This window comes from Leptonychotes weddellii, chromosome 1, assembly GCF_054177405.1.
Source record: "Leptonychotes weddellii isolate Sample4059 chromosome 1, ASM5417740v2, whole genome shotgun sequence".
Lineage (NCBI taxonomy): Eukaryota > Metazoa > Chordata > Mammalia > Carnivora > Phocidae > Leptonychotes > Leptonychotes weddellii.
The window spans coordinates 177483172-177500538 of record NC_138369.1 but is presented as its reverse complement, the minus strand read 5'-3'; positions in this window follow the sequence as shown (position 1 = coordinate 177500538).

Sequence of the window (17367 nt, the reverse complement as noted above, 5' to 3'; positions counted from 1 at the left end):
ACAAAACAAAACAAAACAAAACAAAACCTACATCCTGTGGAAACGTCTATATGAATAAACCAGGAAATATCAAAGGAAGCAGATTTCATTGAAATTCTTATTATTGGCTTGAATGATTACAAGTTTAACAAAAAACTGAGCATGAATATGAAATATATGACAGGCAGCAGATGTTTTATTCATTGGAACCCAAATATTGGTTTGGTATTCTTTACCATCTTTTTGAAAGAATCAGACAAGATGGTGAGACTGTATTAGTCAAAAACAGATATACTCAGGGAGAGACACATGAAACACGGGGCTAAATCAGGCTTCTAGGGGCAATGTTGCTGCCCATGCCAAAGATACCTGAAGTCGTTCTGCTAATATGCATTACACCATATTGGCGATCATTTATCAGAGAGGGTGGCTGAAAGAACACACTTCCTTCCACATCAGCTCTGGGCCATGAGGCTGAAGAAGGCCTGTGGACAGGGCTGCATTATGACTTCTGTGAGCCCTAAAAGGTTTTACCCTCACAGTCCCCTTTCTCCATAAAAAAATATAAAAAATTCTATTTTATAACTATGTCACGAGGTAGAGGAATATAACCCAGGCTGAATGCATTCCTGTGTGTTATTATTATTATTACTATGTCCATATTGCTTACCTGAAAAGAAACTAAGCATTTCCTGGGCCTCTGAAAGTATCCTGGGCCCTAGCAGAGGAAGTAGCATTGGCTGGAGAGGAAACCACAGAGAGAGTGGACCCAAAGTCACTGACTGAATGTTACTGTTTCCCTGAGTGTTACTGCTCAGGGAAAACAGAAGAAAGATTTTGTTTGTTTGTTTTTTGTTTTTTGTTTTGAGAGAGCCAGCGATGGGGGGTGGGAGGAGGTGGGCAGAGGGAGAGGGAGAAAGAAAATCCCAAGCAGGCTCCACGCCCAGCACAGAGCCCAGAGCCGGACGCAGGGCACGATCCCACAACCCTGAGATCATGACCCGAGCTGAAATCAAGAGTCAGACGCTCAACCAACTGAACCACCCAGGCGCCCCAGAAGAAAGATTATTTTTAAGAAATGAAGGGAAATAAACAGTAATGACTAGGTAAAACCGATTCTCTAAGGGCAGGGTTAACACGAGCCCTGATTTGTAGCTTTTGCCAATTTTTATGGTGTAAATACTCTCCCATGGCCAATGTTAAGCTATGAGTGATTTAACGACCAGTTTTAAGAATTCCTGGATATTTATCTATCAGCTCTTGTTAGTCTGTATGAGCGCACCATCGTGGAGGACTGTTACCAGGCTTTAGAACATAGCTTTCTGAGTAAACCCACCAAGGCACCCGAAGGTGAGGTAAGCAGGCTTCAAACCCAGTCTCCTGCATGCCTTGATCACAAGGAACCTTCCAGCTTTCCCCCCACCATTGCTAATCATCGCCTAAAAATTACTCCAAAATCATGGACACCGAGAAATGCAAATGAAAGCTTAACCAACTCTGTAGTTATTATCAGAATTCGTCCCTGCCAAAAAAGAAACATCATATTCTATCACATATCTATATGTGAACATCATACTCTTTTCATTTTAATAGGAGTTGGATATTAGAACCCAGAAATACCTTGGCCTTGTTCTCTGAAAGCATACAGAGGAAAAAATGTCTGGGAAGGCCTTGAAGTCGAAATTTCTCAACGGGTAATTTGCCACAAGAGCTGCCTACCCTTGTTTCCTGCCCTGGCCAAGAGAAATCAGGGCCAATGGCACTTTACGTTGAATAGAAGCAGTCTTCTTGGAGTAACTGTTTGTGTCTGTGTTCTTTCACACTCATACATTATCCCAAATAAATAAGCCTCTCTTCTCCCAGTGAAGAGCATTTCCAGATGGTCTCTAAAGAATATTAATGATAGAATTTTCAACAAATAATCATGCCCTTGAGGAGGAAAGCTGACCCTTGTTTTGTTTTTTATAGAAAACACACCATGGTGGGTCAGAGTGTTTTAAGAACAAGAAGTGTGGGTATATATATATATATATACACACATATATATGTACATCTATACACACATCTATATATATATGTCAATATATATACACATATATAGAATTTTATATGTACATATATAATCAATATAAAATTTCATATAATATCATTAATTACATAAAATTATAAAATCATATTAAATATTAATATACAATTACTATTATATATACCACACACAAGAATTATATATATAATTAATATATAGTTATATTACACACACACACATACACACATACATATACACACACACGCAATATTCGTTTTCTGTGGTTTCTGTAACAGAGTACCAGTATCTACTGACTTAAAACAACACAAATCTGGTATCTCACTTCTGGAGGTCAGAAGTCCAAAACCAATCTCACAAGGAGCCCGCAGGTCTGGTTCCTCCTGGAGGCTTTAGGGAAAAATCTGCCTCCCTGTCTTTCTCAGCCTCTGGTGCTGGCTCATGTGTCCTTCCGTCCATCGCTCAGTCTCTTCTTCCACAATCACATCTGCTACTGAGCCTCCTGCCCCCCTTTTGTAAGGCCTGTGATGGCTACTTTTACGTGTCAGCTTGACTAAGTCACAGGGTGCCCAGATATTTGGTTAAGTACGATTTCTGGGTGTGTCTGTGAGGGTGTTTCTGGATGAGATTAGCATTTGAATCCGTAGACTGAGTAAAGCAGACTGCCCTCCCCAAAGTGAGTGGGCCTCATCCAGTTAGCTGAAGGTCTGAATAGAACAACATCTGAGAAAGAGTTCTCTTTGTCGCTCTTCAAACTAGGACAGCAGTTTTCTCCTGACTTTGGACTTAGACTTGAACTGGACGTTACACCATCAGCTTTCCTGGTTCTCAGGCCTGTGAACTCAGCCTAGAACTATATCATTGGCTCTCCTGGGTCTAGACTACTCACTTGCCATTATCACATAAGCCAGTTCTTATGTGATAATGAAGAAATGCAAATGAAAGCTTAACCTATTCTGTAGTTATTATCAGTTATTATCAGAGTTCGTCCCTGCCAAAAAAGAAACATCATATTCTATCACATATCTATATGTGAACATCATATTCTTTTATATATATATATAAAATATATATATAATATATATAAAGTGTCTTATATATATTATATTATATATAATATATAAGATGCTTAATTAATATATGATTGATAATTAATTATAAATATTAATTATATATTAATTAATAACAAATTATAATATATAATATTTATACATTATTTTAATTATTTAATTAATAATTACATATATGTGTGTGTATATATCCTGACTAATAAAAGGACCCTTGTGATTACCCAGATAATCCAGACTAATTTCCTCATCTCGAGATCTTTAACTTAATCACATCTGCGAAATCCCTGTGCCATATAAGATAACATCATTCATCTTAACACACACACACATCCAAACATTAGCAAATAAGTTTCATTTTCCTGTGACTTTTGTGTGTTTAATCCAAGTATTACAATCATAATAGAAACAAAATAGCTTTTAAGTTTCCACAATTAAAAAATAAACTTTGGGGCGCCTGGGTGGCTCAGATGGTTAAGCGTCTGCCTTCGGCTCGGGTCATGATCCCGGAGTCCTGGGATCAAGTCCCGCATCGGGCTCCCCGCTCTGTGGGAAGTCTGCTTCTCCCTCTGCCTCTCTCTCTCTCCCTCTCATGAATAAATAAATAACATCTTTAAAAAATAAATAAATAAATAAATTTTGTGGGGCTTTAGTAGATCTCTTTAGCTTCTTCTAATTACAGTGAAACATTTATCTAAAATCTCTATAACAAGGGTCTTAAAGGACTTCATCAATATTATCTCAATTTTATTCTTGCAAAATCCAAATGAGACAGAATCATTGTCAGGTATTTTGTGATAACAAATCCATTGCAAAAGACAAGCTATTGAAATAAAAGAAAGTGATTTATTAAAATGTTCTAAGTATCTCTGATTTACTGATAGCTTTTGACATGGAAGAAAATGAATAGGTATTGGGTGCTAACTTATGGTTTAATTGCAAATATGTAGATTAAATAAGTAATTGTTATTGGCTCCTAACTAAAAAAAATTCCATAGTATAAAATACACACACTATTTTTGTATTTACATCTCATTAGTTTCATGTTTGTATGTCTATTATTTTTAAAGTCCCACTCAAATCGTAACAGATCACACCTGCAATGCATGTTTCATGCAATTATAGGATGAAAATTCAATATCAGTTATTATACATTTCAAAGAAAATTAACATCTATCAGTTCATGTAAAAATGGATATTTTCCCACTAAAACTTTGGGCATTTCCCAACTTCTCAATTATTTGCCTGTTCCAATACACTGTAAAGTCCTGGAATCAAGTGACTTCCTCTCATTCCTCTTGGTGTTCTAGAACATTCCTGCCAATGCATACAATGTTGGATGAACTCTGCGGATGCTCTACTACTTTCCCTTTAACATTTTCATAGTCTCTTCCAACCAACTCTTAAATGGTAATTGAGATGGGGTTTCGTATATTTTTTATCCCCAATTTGTTTCTATCTACGTGAGATGCCACGGTCAGAAGAGTCTCCCCCAAAAGCATGTCCCTCTACTCCCGAGAGAAAGCCACAGCTTCTGCCATGATTATTGAGCATGCATGTGTGTGTGTGTGTGTGTGTGTGTGTGTGTGTGTGTGTGTATGAATTATCTTTTCCTTTTGGCAGGTTTGTGGCTGGACATTTGCATATATTTCCAGAGTCTCATTTTGGAGGTGCTACTGTTTGCTTTAGAGATTAGGGGATTCCCCTCCTAAAAATGGCCAGCTTCCTCTTGGTACGTCCCAGGATGGTCTTGTGCTTGTTTGCCGGGCATCCCCGCCAGGCTGCAGTGCAGGCTTCATCGTACTTCTTCCTCCTGCTCGCTGTGCCAGAGCTCCGTGGGTGACCTGCTGTCATCACCCTCTGCACTTCTCCCCGTTCGCAAGCCGGGGACGCCACCAACTCAGCCCCTGCGTTGTGTGACCTGGCTGCCGCAAAGGCAGCAGCTCGACGGTATGTGGTGTCTAGACACCATTTGTTGGAATGGCTCGGTGGGCCAAAGCTGTGTGGCTAGAAGTTTCTCACAGCTGTGTTCAAAGGTTGAAAAAAGAAACTCGTTAGAGGCTCGACAGCCAGGACGAGGTCATCCACCTCTGTACCGTCGTGCTCGTCACAGGGCCGGACACTTAGTCAGCATTCACAAATGTGTGCTGAACTGAAGCAGTTGGAAGCAACATTGATTTTCTGCTGGTACTACAAAATCCAGGGTAGCGTTGGGATGAAGAGCCTGTATGCTGTCGGCAAAAGGGCACTGGGTTCAAATCCCGGCTCCAGCACTTTCCAACTGTGTAACATTAGACAAGTTTTACCACAACCCTGGACCTCATTTTCCTCACCTGTTAAATGGGGACAATAGTCGTCCCATCTTACTCGGTTGCAGTTATCAGTAGAGCTCATGCTTGGAAAGCTCTTAACAAATCACCAGGCCCCGTAGTTAAAGCTCCAACAATGCTGTATTTTTATCACCACTTTTCATCTGCAATCTCCCAACCAGACTATTCCTTCTCAGTCTTACATTATAAGGGAAAAGACAACAAGATACACGAATCTGGAACAACTCCCTCCTTAAAGTCAGGGAGCTTATGGTGACTCACTTTGTTGTCAGAAGCTATTTTACTAAAGGTAGAAAAAAACAAAGTAGGCAATGAAAACAGATACCTTGAAAGGCAATAAATATCAGTTGGAATTTAACATGCCCAAGAAAATGGACATCTGACATTTTTGTGGCCAAGTTGAGAACTAAGCTCCTGGAAGCTGGACGAGCCATGGGGAAATGGCCTTTCACCAGAAAGAGGGTGGCATCTGCAGGGATGACTCTGTTGAAAGAACCCTGCCAGGCTGAGATGCCCCAAATGCCTGAGGAAGCTGGTGAGGCTTGATGGCAAATACTAGTGAGTTGTCACTGGGTATTGACGGGACCCACCCTCCTTCCTGCCTGCTCCAAGAGAAGGGCGTCCGTGGGCAGGTGGTGAGCCCTTCCGGGAGTAAGGTCCCGGACCATTCCTTTTTAGCTAAATTAGTTTTACCTTCAGGACTGTAATTTCTCCCCCCCACCCATCCCCGCCCCCTACCGCAGCTGTACACACACGTACACACACACCTCCATTTTATTTTTTTAAAGGTTTATTTATTTATTTTAGAGAGACAGGGCGCGTGTGAGTGTGGGGAGGGGCAGAGGAAGAGAGAGAGAGAATCTTGAGCTGACTCCACGCTGAGCACCGAACTTGAGGCGGGGCTCGATCTCACCATCCTGAGATCATGACTGGAGTCGAAATCCAGAGTCGAAAGCTCAGCTGAGCCACCCAGGTGCCCTACACCTCCATTTTATATTTCTGAACAGTATGCATTAGTTGTATAGCATAATTTACTATGTAGAATGACTGAGGCAATGTCTCTGAATAGAGGTTAAGTAAGCTGTGTTCATTTTAGTCATATTTTACTAGCTGGCACCCACCGTCACCTGCTGAGTCTCCCCCATACCCCAACATATGACTTCTGCAACACCCTATCATGGCACCCTGGTGGATCTGTATACGTATTAAGGATGATTTCACCAGCAGCGGCCATCTCTTCGAATATAGGACAAAAGGAGAAGACAAACTTCACATTATCATTAAATTACGTTTTAAAAATGAACTTCCTTATGTAACCACGAGGTGGCACCTTTAACACAGAATCAGCTACCACTAAATCTGATAGTAATATTTTACTTTTATGCAGGCCTTTTTACTGTTTGGGGAAGGAGTCTAACGCTGAAATAAAAGAGAATGCCGTGTCTTAAAAATCTTAATTTTAAATAAAATCCCATAAACTATAGTAGAGTGTACTTTCTTAAAACATGAGCTGCTTTAAAAAAATGTTTTAATGGCCAAATTATAAATAATCCTGGGCTACTTAACGTGCCAAGTGACAGATTTATGTGAACCTACATTTTGAAATGAATAGATTTGTAAAATGTAGCAGTTGTAAATAAAATAACAAACCTGGATTTTCTGTTGCGCTCAACTCATAAGGAATTTAATTCGTGTGTCTTCTTAAATCTAAGTTTTCATGGTGACATTAATCCAAACTGGTTTTCATTATTTAATTTGTTTGAGGACTGCCACCGAAAGGCAAGATACTGCATTTAACACAAATGATAAAACCGCTTCCAAACCAAAGGCCTTTAAAGGGGATTGATTTCACCTGAGTTACGTTGATGATACGGAAACAAATGATAAGGCGTTTGAAGCGTGCCTCAAGCAAGGATAGTGGCTGGCCTATTCCCTTGCCTCTGAAAGGAAATGATCAATTTAAGTAAGATGCTGGCTTCTTCCATGAAATCCAGCACTAGGCTTTGATCATCTGAGCCAGCACAGTTCCCAGTAACCAGGGCAAGATGACTGTGGCAAAAGCCACATTTTGTGAGCTGGAGCAAATCACGCTTTGTGCCTCTTGATGAAATATAACTAAATCGAATGTCAAAACCATCCTCCGGAAGGGCCCCCAGCATCCTAAAGGGACTTTGGGGAAAGCCTTCTATTGAATAAATGGCGAGGAGAGGACAAGGGAGTAACACCACTGCCCTAGCTGGGAGAGGGTGTTGGGACATCGTGAAGGGACTCAAAACACCAGTGTTGGGGCTTTCTTTTCTGCTGCATCAACATATTATCGAGGTGTTGCCTTCCTCTTCTGCTTCAGCAGGATTATGAATTCTCAGACTTATGAACCCTGTCTTGGGCTGAACACTGCCTCAGACCACAAATGGGCATCACTTCTGCTTGACGACAGAGGTTCAGACTACTGATAGCAAGAGATGCACCCAAAGGAAGGGGTGCTCATCTAACTCTTCAGCACAGAGCTGGGCGGCATGCTCTTAAAAGGAGACTGGGGTGTTGCAGGCTCTGCCATGGTGCCATCTAGTGCTGGCAAAAGTTATTGCAGTTTCTTGATGGTAACTGATTCCCATGATGAGTGCCTTGGTGCTAGACCCTGGGGTTCCAACTGCTCTCCTATGTTCCCCAGTCTTGGGTCTGAGACAGAAGAATGACCCAGCTTTGTGGGCAGTTGAGAGGACCACGGGCATCTAACAGGAAAGTGAGACGGGGTTTGTGGTGGAAGAGAGCAGATGCATTGTTTAGTTTTTCAAACTTAGTCTCTTACAAAGGCTTTGTAAAACAGCCAGCTTTATTACCAATTCTCCACCCCTCTGCCACCATTATCATAACAACACGGGCGGAGGGGAGACTTAGGTTTTTGATCCACTGTATTTTCGAGACTTTCAAATCAGCTGTTGATTGCACCACATCCTCAGAAACATCACAAGGGCCTAAACCCACCCTGGCAAGCCTCAAGTTGTGCTTCTGGCTTTGGTGATTGGTTCCACGGGAGGGAGTCTTCTCCCAACCTTAAGACAAGCAAACAAGAAGCAACTAAGTGAGATTCTCCCCTTTTCAATATTGGACATACAGCCATCTGTATGAATTTCCTAGGGCTACTGTAACAAACAGATGGGTTAAAACAATAGACATTTGCTCTTTCACAGTTATGGAGGCTAGAAGTCCAAAATCAAGGCGTCATCAGACCATGTTCCCTCTGAGACTCAGGGCAGAATCCTTCCTAGCCTCTTCCTAACTTCTGGTGCAGCCATCGTGGCTTGTAGCTACGTCGTCCGGTCTCTGCCTCCGTTGTCACATGGTGCTCTCTGTCTCTGTGTCTGTCTTTGATTCAATCTTCCCTCTTCTTAGAAGATATGAGTCATACCAGGTTGGGCCCACCCTATGTTAATTTGCTTACCTCTGCAAAGACCCTATTTCCATATAAGGTCACGTTCACAGGTACAGGATTAGGACTTCAACATATAATTTTAGGGGTCACAATTCAACCTATAAAACCATCCTCATGTTTTGGCTGAGGGATGGCCAGGGCAAAATCAGATTTATTTTTAAACAATGCTCTGTAGCATTTATATTGTTTTTCAAAGCATTTTCATTCCAGTTAACCAATTTGGTTCTCTCTAGAGTCCTCTGAGGTACATAAGTCAATACAGTTATCCCACACTTGCCTGCCAAGGAGCCTAAGACATTTAGCAATTTTTCAGACTATCAAGTTAGGAACAAATTAGCTCTCTTTACCACACTCCCCTCCAAAAAACAAACAAACCAAACAAAAAACTTCAGAACAGCTCTATGACTCAAATAACAGTACATAATGTTTCTAGACAATTATTTCAAAAGTCACATTATGAATTTGGATTTATCAAAGTGATACCTTGGGCAGTTTTGCTAAAAGAGGGAACAGATATGCACGGCTCACTTGAACTCTGCCTTAACATTTGACTTCAGTTTCAGACTATCCTCCCTTGATGCTCAAATTCTAGTAAGACATTTATATAGTTATGACATTTCATATAGGTCCTCGGTGAAGAAGGATGGTCTCAAATAACACAGATAACAGATTATTTTTAAAATACATTCAGATTAGTGTAAGAAATCAAGATTTGCACAAAAATTGAAATGTATGGTGCTATCATCAAAAGGAAATGCATTTTTTTGATCTACCATTTTAGTTAGGACTAAGTTGTTGCAAAGCATCAACATAGTTCACTAAAACACATTAAATTAATTAATTCAAAATTGGAAGCACCTCATGTAGATGGCCCAATTATCCATGGAGACAAGACAGCCATAATTTCTTTTTAATTTAATCATCACTAAGGGAGGTTATATTTAACTCTGACTCTAAATTCCACAAAACAAAATCAGAAAATGCTCAAATTGCCCAATAATTAATTATAACTGATATAGTTAAAACAAATAATTAGTTTCCATCTGATTTATGAACAGCCAAAATCACTTGCTTGGAAGTCAATAACAGAGAAAATTAAAAAGGCAAGAGATAGGTATGCTGGTTTATTTTTAGAAAAATGCACAAGCAATTACTCAATTTCTAAAAGAAATCCATTTGTGTCTTCCCGTTGGCTAGACTGTGATACAAACAAAGTCCGCAATTAACACTGACTTGTCCAAAGTCTGGGTAGGGGACAGTATTATAGCAGTGAGTAAGGGTGTGGCCTCGGAGTTAGATGTTCAGCTCAACGATTTACTACTATGAGCAAGTCATTTTATCCTTCTAATCCTTGCCTTTCTCAACTATAAACTGAGAATGAAAATAATAATAGCACCTAATTGTGGAAGAGAAAATACTATGGGTTTTCCAAACAATTTCATTCTCTGTGGCTACACAGGTAGGCTTCCCAGCTCCTCTTGGATCAAAATGATGCTATTAACTAATTCTGGCCAATGGCTTGTGAGCAGAACAGGTATATGCCATCATTTCCAGTCCGGGCACCTGAATTGTTTACTGGCTGGGCCAGCTGCTTGCAGAAGACCCAGTAGAGGAAGTGGAGTCTCAGGGTAGAGATGGTGGAGATCCCAGTTTGAAGAAACCCAGAATCGCTAGATTCCAGGAATCACCATTTGAAGAATAGGGATTGTAAAATGAGCAAGAAATAAAACTCTTTTTGTTAAGTCACTGAGATTTTGAAGTGCTTGGTTAAGGCAATTCACATACTCAAATAATAGACCACCTCATAAGGTTGTCTTAAGATTGAAAGATGCTAATTGAATTTAAAAAAAGACTTTAAAAAAAAGATTGAAAGATTGAATGATGAGATGGTGATCAGAGTGCCTAGCATCTAGTACACTTTCAATAATTGATGGATATTATTATTATTTAAAGGCCAAAGAAATATATAGGTCCTGTGAAACATTATGGCCTTGATAATAGTTAAAATATCTTGAGAAAAATATAGATATTGGTTATATATACAGTTTATCCTATAATGCATAAAATTATATTGTTTAATGTAGTATAATATCACTCCTTATCTCTTGGCATAGTACCTGGTAGAGCATCAATATTCATTAAGGGTTGAACGAATGAATGGACAGGTACTATGTACCCTATAGAGATTTTTGAAGACTCAAGAATGACAAAGATGCTTAACACTAAGAGGATGAAGGAAACAAAGGTGTTCAATCCATTCAATTAAACGGATCACGTGCTAGTTCTTACATGATACGGTGAATGCATGAGTGTTTGCATGATTATTACCTACCTAACTTATCTATGCTTCCTTATATTCCGTTTTTGGAAAAATATAACATAATGAATGGCTTAATAAAACAAAAATAATATTCAATATAGATGATTCGGATAATACAGAAGATTTGAAAGGGATTTGTCACCAGAGTTTATTAAATGAGCCATCGTAGTGACTAAGTATCCAGATGAAAGACCTAGATATGAAAGTGCTTCTGACACTCAAAAACCACAGGGATAGCTTTTGGCTATAACTGAGGGATTGACAACTGAGAATAACTGAGAATAGAAAACATTGGTGGAAGGAAAGAATTGCAGGCGAGGCATGCAATATGGAATATGTTGGCAAGAGTACCAGAACTCCAGTCCCAGACCTGCCACTCGCCATGGGCTTGGGGGCAAATAATCTCTCAGAAGCTCCATTCTCTGGTGCGTAAAATTGTGGGATTAGATTAATTGGCTAATTTTACAATGATTCACGGTCATTATTTGTTCAATACCATCATTATAAACATTAATTTTCATTGTGCTATGCATGTGGGAAAAACAATCAGTTAGAAGAGCTCCAGCTGATAGCATGCTAGATAAATCACCTTTTAACTGTGTCATTTTTTTTCTTAATACATAAATAGTTGCTTACCACAGAAGCCAAGTGATGTCAAATAATAAATTGAAAGACAAATGGCAACTAGAATATTTTATTCATACTTAATTGGCCATACACAGTCTGTACATACTCCAAACAAACAAATGCAGAATAGAGCATGTATTCTAATGAACCTTCATAACAATAGAAGCAGCGTGAAAAAAAAAAAATTGACCCAGCGAGAAAAAAGATGATTTGAAGATGTATTTATGGCACACCTATCACTCCAGTTCCTAAGCAACGGGGTCTTGTTCAAACAGAAAGGAAGGTAGATAATTATAGACCACGGTATATTTGGTCTTCCATGCTTAAGGAAGGGTATCTGCAAGAAATAAAAGGATACATGAATCCTAAAGAGTTGTTTCATATGTCTTGTTTTAAATGGAATCCCTTGATTGAATCACAGGACCTTTCACGTAAGGTACGGTCTACTGATGGTTTCTTCCCCCAGCCAGACATGCGTCCCAGCCCCTCCCTCGCCATGCCCCCCCTTGTCTGCATCAGTGGCCTCTGCTCTGCAGTGCTCTGCCTTAGCCGCAGTCGGCAACTATTTTTAGGAGACACTGCTGAGAAGAGGATTAGAGGAAATGGGTAAGGAAAATACGATTTCCTGGCAATTTATTGAAATGAGCCTTTTTTTTCAATCCAGAAAATCCCCTTATATTCCAAAAGAGTTAGCTCCAGATTTTGTCTGGTGTCGTTTTGCTTTCTATAGGTATCAGATGCCACAGTCCAGGAGAAGCACCCAAGCAAAAGCAGAGCACACAGTTCAGGCCGTGTGGAGACAAATCAGAGCCTGTCTCAGGTCTGTGAGAGCAATGTCAACCAATAATGGCAAAATCGGGAGCTATTCTGGAGCATGTTCAATTTCAAATCAAGTTAATAATTATTAATCTACTTGAAAAATAAAATTTAAGGATTTTGAAAAAATACTGAAAAATAAACTTTAAGAATCCCTCTCTTGACGCATTTAACACACATTCACAAATACTTATGAAGCATCTTGTCTGGGTCAGATGCTATTTGGAGCACTGAGGAACTGGTGGTGGACAGACCAGACACATCATGAGTCCACATTCAAGGAGCTTCTAACCTGTGGAAGAAAGTGGAGAAAAATACTGAACCAACAAATTCATAAGTGATTAACTAAATACAAATTGTGATCACATCCGAGGAAGAAAAAAAAATGCAGCTTCTCTAAAAGCCAGTAACAAGAGAGTGTGTTTTGGTCTGTGTGGTCCGAGAAGTGTGAGAAGGGGATTTAAACCAAAGCCTGAAAGATGAAACACCTTCAGCCAGGAGTCAGGAAGGGGAATAGCATTTCATGCAGAGGGAACAGCATGTACTAAGTCTCTGAAGCAAAGAAAATCTTGTCATTTCCAGTAGAAGAAAAAGGACCACCAGGACTACAGAGTATTGATTGAGGGGCATGGGGAGTTGGGGAGTGTGTTTGATATAGGTTGAGATCGAAATGCTGTTGGCTGGGCATGCAACTCTTGCTAAGCTGTTCATATTTCATTCCAAGTGCAGTGAAAAGCCAACATAGGGTTTACATAAGCCAGTGATATGGTCTATTTTACTGTGAAAAGAATGGACTGGGGAGTTAAGAATGAAAGCAGAGATACAATTTGGAAGACTCCATGGCAATAGTCCAGGGGGAAATATGCTGTGTCATTCAAGGTCTAATCAGAAAAGCAGAATCTACTCAAAGTATCTTAAAACGAAGGAATTTAATGCAAGGAATTGGTTTTTCTTATAATAGAATTGATGAGAAACAAAACAGGAGATGACAGTGAGACACTTCATGGATAAACAATATCAAGAAACCACTACCACCCCAAGGCTGGAGGGTCAGCGGGAGGAGGTGATATTAGCAGAATCCAAGGCTGCGTCATCAGGTGGAAGCAGGAACCACAGTGGACCAGTTCAGAAGGAGCTGAAGCCAGGAAGGGGATGAGGCGATTTCCGGGGATGGTGCCCAAGACAAGAGGCACTTTCTCCCACTGTTACTCACCCCAAAGTGCTTCCCATTGACAACATCCAGCTGGAAGCCAGCTTATGCTGGAGCCTGGGAAATTCAGACCACAGGAAGCAGCCACCTTCAATGGAGAACAGAACAATGAAAGGACAAACAGACCAGGAACCAGTACATATGCTTTGAAGATAGAATCTAGAACAACTCTAAGATTAAGTGTAGAAAGAAGCAGAAACAGAGTTAAGAAAGACCCTCATGTCTCTGGCTTAAACAACGAGGCAGATGGTGATAACACTGACTTACATATGACAGAGAAAGAGAAGTAATTTACAATGGCTAAGGGTCCAATTTTTGATATGTCAGATTTGACAAGCCAATGAAGCATCTAAATGGAGAAGTCAGATAGGATTGAAAAGAGAAAACTGGTTAGAGAGAAGGTAATCAGTGATAGACATGAATTCAGAACAGCACTGATACCTTTGTAAGGGGAATGAATTCGGATTTGGACGGTATATGGAAGATTTGTCTCTACCAAATTATTTTGCTTGGGGAGGGTATGTGTTGTGGTGAGTGCTGTGTATTGTGTAAGACTGATGAATCACAGACCTGTACCCCTGAAACAAATAATACATTATATGTTAATAATAATAAAAAAAAATCTTAAAACAAGATGGTAGCCACACTTGTGAGAGAATAGCTTAAGGTATATCGCTGTCAGATCACCATGTTGTACACCTAAAACTCATGTAACATTGTGCGCCAACTCTACTTCAATGAAAAAGTAATTAAAAAGAAGGTAGGGAGAAAATTTTCCAAAATATTGAGACTTTAAAACATTAAGTGGGAAATCCATTATATCATCCTCTATACTTTTCTTATTGCCTAACATATGTACGACTAGCAACAAAGAAAGACTAAACGGGACAAAGGGGTAGAGATGGTGGGCGTAGACAACCCTTGGATCGTGTTTGGCTATAAAGGAGTGAAGAGAATTTGCATCATGAAGATAGGCATCAAAGAGAGGTTTGTTTGCTTTTAGTTGAGTTTTGGTTTTTTACTATCAATGATACCACAGGGTATTTCTCTGCTGAAGGAAATTATTTTGCAGAGAGGGAGATTTAAGGATGCCCAGTCAAGACATGATAAAGCAAGGGATGTGGTCCTTGAGGATGTAAGAAGGGCTGGGACTCAGAGCACATGTGAAGGAGTGGCCTTTATAGGAGAGAAACTAAATTATTTAACCCGAGTAGGCCCCAGTAATAATCACTTACATCTATAAAGATATCTTTGCAACTCGGGTCGAAAATAAAAGATTCAAAATCAGTGGTTTTAATACAAAGTGGAAACACGAGAACTATTTTCCTATTCTAAAACTAGATCTTATTTTAAATGGTTTTCACTAGAACATGGAATTGGGGGAGTGTGTGCAGGTTTATGTACTGATTTCTTTCTTTCATAAAACCAGTCTTAAGTAGATAACTTCATTATATCGTTGGTTTGATTACCCTGAAGGCACAGACAGGAGTACTTAGAATTTCATTACTGTGAAATGTCAGCATACACAGGATAACAGAAAATGAGACCTAAAAGAAGATCCTAAGTAATTTTCTGCTTTGTTTCTTTCCCTCAAAAGAGGAGTAAACACCATGTCTCTCTCAATGTTAAACCACAGTCTACAATGTAAGATGGTCAGTAGGATGGGAAAGACACCATCTTGCCATGATTCTCTGCAAAACCCACTGGATGACCTTTCTCCCCAGAGACAGTTCAATAATTTTCACCCCATTGTTTATTAGGTAGGAGTATATTCTCCCTAGTAATCATAGTTTTATTTCATGTAAACCGGTTCTCTAACTTCCTTTGCTCATTTCACAGCTCAGTTGCACCTTTGCAAGAACAAACATGTTGAAATTGAGCAGAAAAGGTAATTAAAATTGAATCCTTTTATACTGGAATCAATTTTGCTATAGGTTAAATATGTTGAGGAAAGGTTTGCATGGATGGAGTTTGCAGCTTTTAGTAAAATGATGTCATTTCTGTTTCCTGTATATCCAGTAATGGACAACGCCCATTCCCCTCTCTCTCAGTATTGAAAGGGAAGTTTCAAAACAACAGATGATAAAGGTCAACTAGCAGATAGAGAGTAGGGCCAGAAATTATACAACATTTCTATAACATCCATGTGTGGTAGGCAAAACAATGGTCCCCAGAGAGGTCCACATCACATTGACCAGCCTAAGGCGTATGTTGCCTTGCATAGAAAAAGGAACACCGCAGATGTGGTTAGGATCTTAAAATGGGGAAAGTAGCCAGGATTGTCTTGGTGAGCCCAGTGTAACCACAAGGGCCAATCGGGACAATAGTGAGGCAAGAAAGTCAAATTCAGAGGAGTTGTAACGCCAATGATAGGCGGGGCCATGAGCCAAGGAATAGGGTCAGCCTCTTGGGGCTAGAGAAGGCAAGGAAAAAGATTCCCCACCCCCACCCACAGCCTCCAAAAGGAACACAGCCCTATGACCCATTTCAGACTTCTGACCTCCAGGGCTGTAAGATAATAGATTTGTATTGTTTGAACCACCACATTTGATTCATTTGTTAAGGCAGCAGTGGGAAACTAATAGAACATATAAAAAGTTCTTAACGCAATGCCAGCCAAATAGTATTATTTTCATTATTATTACCATTTAATATTTTTCTCATTCTACTTTGGTCTTGCTTTATATATTTTGTTAACTTGCCATTTGTTAAATTCTAGATATTGTGTGGAAATAAACTTTCTATTCTATTGGTATCATTTTCAGCTATGGAATCTAAAAAGAACAAAAACAAAAACAAATAAACAAAAATCCCAGGACACTCTATCCTGTTTTAGAAATTATTAGAAACAGAAAGCAACTGCACTGTTTTGATGATTGCCCTTACGTTGGAAGCAACGGTTTTACTAACCAACTAAACAAATGTTAAATTATTGTATCCATTTATATAGAAAGTTGGATTGCTAATTTTGTGATGCATTTGGAAGCATGGGGGGTATTGTACTTCTCAGGGGCTGAGCTGGTGATATGCATAGGAATTCCTCCTTCCTTTCCTTTTGACCACTAAAAATACCTGGATGCTGTAATGAATTTTTGTTTAAATAGAAACTATCCCAGGCTTTTTCTTTCACCACTTTTTTTTTTTTGAACAGTGCTAACTGAAACTCGCATTGTAAAAATTGTAATATCACCTTTTTAATTGTGACAGCCTATTCAGAACATGATACCTACCCTTTCCATGGAGTCTCCCTAACATTTTCAACTTGAAGTAAATCCATGGAGAAAAACTGAAACTAGTCCCATAAAAGAGAATTTAGCTTTGAAATTGGCCAGGTCATCTCTCAGATATGGTTTTTTCAATCCATACTGTCCATTTCCTGATCAATTGAAGCCACAGGGGCTTATCATGTCACACTGATTCTCCACCCACATCAGAATGTCCTGACTGTCCTACATGAAACTCTGGATATAAAAACATGGGGTTTGGAAAATCCCTAAGAACCTTCTCTATCGATGATCAAGTTTGTACAGCAACACCTAGA